This window comes from Sipha flava, unplaced genomic scaffold (assembly GCF_003268045.1).
Source record: "Sipha flava isolate LNK unplaced genomic scaffold, YSA_version1 304_pilon_pilon, whole genome shotgun sequence".
Classification (NCBI taxonomy): domain Eukaryota; kingdom Metazoa; phylum Arthropoda; class Insecta; order Hemiptera; family Aphididae; genus Sipha; species Sipha flava.
Genome location: NW_020272981.1, coordinates 444,351 through 447,664, shown reverse-complemented (window position 1 = coordinate 447,664; position 3,314 = coordinate 444,351).

Sequence of the window (3,314 nt, the reverse complement as noted above, 5' to 3'; positions counted from 1 at the left end):
TATTATTATTATTATTATTATTATTATTATTATTATTATTATTATTACTATTATTATTATTATAACCGCGTTCTATACAGGTACGCGCGATGCGTCTAACGCTAAATAATATTTATTGTTATCGTGCAACGGGACATCCGCAAACGGTTGTGTTCGGTTGTCTCGTTATTATTTGTAAAGGATCACAATCGATAATTCTGTTAACAAGTATTTATTCATACATATATATATATATATTTATATATATAACAGTTAAAGTAATATAATATATTATTATGTATTTTAATTGTAATTTAAATTATAAAAACTGCCTTTTATTTCGTGTACGATGAGTGAATAAGACGTACATGACAAGATACTTTCCAAAGACAGCAGAAACGTCTAATTAATGTTTTACAATAATGTGTGTTATGTGACGAATACTAAATATATGTATATTTATATAATATCCGAGTACTGTTCACATTACAATAAGTAGAGAGTCGTTTCGGTAGTTTATTATTATTGTTAGTTTCAGTGGTATTTTTTCGGTTATACACTTTAACGGCATCCAAAATAAAAATAAAAAACACGTCTTCACTTTGACGCTCTGCGTATCTGTTTGCGTTACCGGTAATAAAAACAGAAGTTACATAAGACTTACCAGCCGTTTATGCGTTTGTTTTTTTTTTCTTTTCTCGCGGTGTACAACTCATAACAAGAAACAATTCATCCGACTATCAGAGTATATTTTTTATCAGTCAACGACTACAACTACAGAATCCCAAAAACTTACTATTAACACGCCGTTGATCCGCAAACGACGCATGCAGTTTTTTTACGTTATATATGCTTCTAACCGAATAAAAATATGCCTTCAATCTGCAACAGTGCGTGTCAATTATAATTAGTAAATATATTATTTATACATATATATCTGATGTATATGTGTATGTGTATGTACTTATTTTGATCGATTCATACATATAAATATATTCGATGTATGTGGGTGTGAATTTAATTCGATCCAATCATGGGTTTTCAACCATTGTATGCAACTAACCAATTATTACTTCTAAAAAAAAAAATCTTGCGAGCCGCATTGCGTGCATTTGTACTTAATAAAAACGTGTATTTTTAACGAAAACTTAATTTTTATCATTCTAATTATTAGGTACATACATTCATATGGGTTTTTTTTAAATTTAAATATTATATGGTTTTCTCGCGCTTGACTATATATTGACAGATTTATTTATCCGTGTATTACATGGTGTCAAAGTCATTCGTTCCGATCGAAATCATGTTCGTAACTGTATATATTTAACATGATAATCATTTTGCAACTGCACTTGTTCAAGTGCTTTGTATGAAAATTAATTTTTTTCTTATGATTATGTGGTAAACATTATACTAAAAACAAAACGATGGAAGAAAAAATTACATCGTAAAACGGTACATCTCAAAATAGGTATCAAGAAATGCCACCGAAATAATTATTTAGCGTGTTCTTTGGTTCGATACTTCTGTGTACAGCTGCTCGCGTTTTTATATCCGTTACTTTAAAACTTGAGCTTATTTATTTATTTTTATTTATTTGAATAATCAATGGGCAAAACCCCTTTAGCAAAAATAATTTAAAAAAAAAATATATATATATATTGACATAAGAGACAAAAAAAGTAAAAAAAAAATATATTTATAAAAATAATGTATGTATACAATAAGGATAAAAAATGAAAATTAATTGATAATTAATAAATTTATAATAAGAATACAATTATTGCTTAGAGCCATCGTAAAAACAACAAATAGAATAATATATGTAAATAAAAATTAATTAAGCTTCATTTTTTAATAATAACAGAGCTTTAGCCTTAAAAACTTGACGGAAAGTTGGAGAACAGTAAGGCAAATATTTACTCAACATTCGAAGTACTTAATGTAATAGGATGAGATTTAATGGAATTATTGATGGCAATTAATACTCCACCTCCTCGGAGAAAAGAACTGTTGTTTGGGTTTCTATCGAGTCTAATCACCTGAAAGCCATGAAAACCTAATTCACTATCACTTATTTCAGGAGTTAGCCAAGTTTCAGTGAGGATAATGACGTCATAAAAGTTAAACATAGGGAAGGAACATCTGAGATTGACTAGTTTGGTTTTTAGGCCACGTACATTTTGATAGAATATTTTTAGATTGGAATTAAGGGCCTTATTACATATATTATTGCTTTTAGTAGTAGAATTACCACCGGGTTTAGAAAATGAAGTTTTAAAGTTATTAAAATATAATGCGAAGGGCTTTAAAGTTTGTTGAGCTGAGTGGCAGCTTGTTCAGTAAGACGATTGAGATTTAGAGTAATACATACAGTTGTGGTGTATATCTGAAAAACATGATCGGTAGTACAAGACGGATTTGTTCGAAGCAGGAGGCGATTGATTAGGCAGTGGTAGATCGGTACTTGTTAGTTTTTTGGATGGACAAATATAGAGTTAGAAGCATGATGGCGTCTGGTCTGCGATGACCGAAAAAGTGGCACAATGAAGGGGAATCTCTGTAGTTGATCGTAAGGTCGGTTTTTCCGTTCTTTTTGCGGTTTTCCAATTCGGTGTATACAAGACGGATAGACTCTCGTTCAAGTGGGGTGTGATCACGGGTCATAGTAACAGAACGAAGCCTACTGTCAGGGGGATGTCCTCTGGCATTTTTATTGAAGTCAGAAACCAATTTATGAGCTATTTCTTTGGAAGAGAAGAATACCTTGAGAGGTCTCGAACCCCTATCATTCGGCTTGCTAAGCCTGATTGACTTGAGATTACCAACTACTTTGGAAATGTATGGGTCGATTGCCTCAGCTATCTTCGAAGTGTCATCTGAGATTCTTTCTTCTATTATAGAAGATGACGATTCCTTTAGTCCACGAATAATGACATTCCGAGAGCAACGCTCACGTTCAGAGATCTCTTGAAGAATTCTTGGGACAGAGCCAGCAGAGAAAGTAGGACGACAATAATTGTTTGCCGCTTCAAGGTCTTGGATACGCTTGTTGAGGTTAGAAATGTTCTCACGAAGAATGTTATAGTCTAATTTTAAATCAGCCACCTGAATTGACAGATGACTAATGCTTTCTTTCAGCTCAGTAAACATAGAACTTTGGGATTCACATAGTAGTTTACACTATTCCAGGGTTCCAATTTGAGTTTTTTGGTGCTCAGCCATAGTTTTGTTAAAAACATCTAAGGTTAGTGGAGCGGCTGTTTTGGCACGAGTAGTAACTTGGGAGACAGCATTTGGAGTCGTCGGGGCCATAGCTCAGCAAAAACGAACGT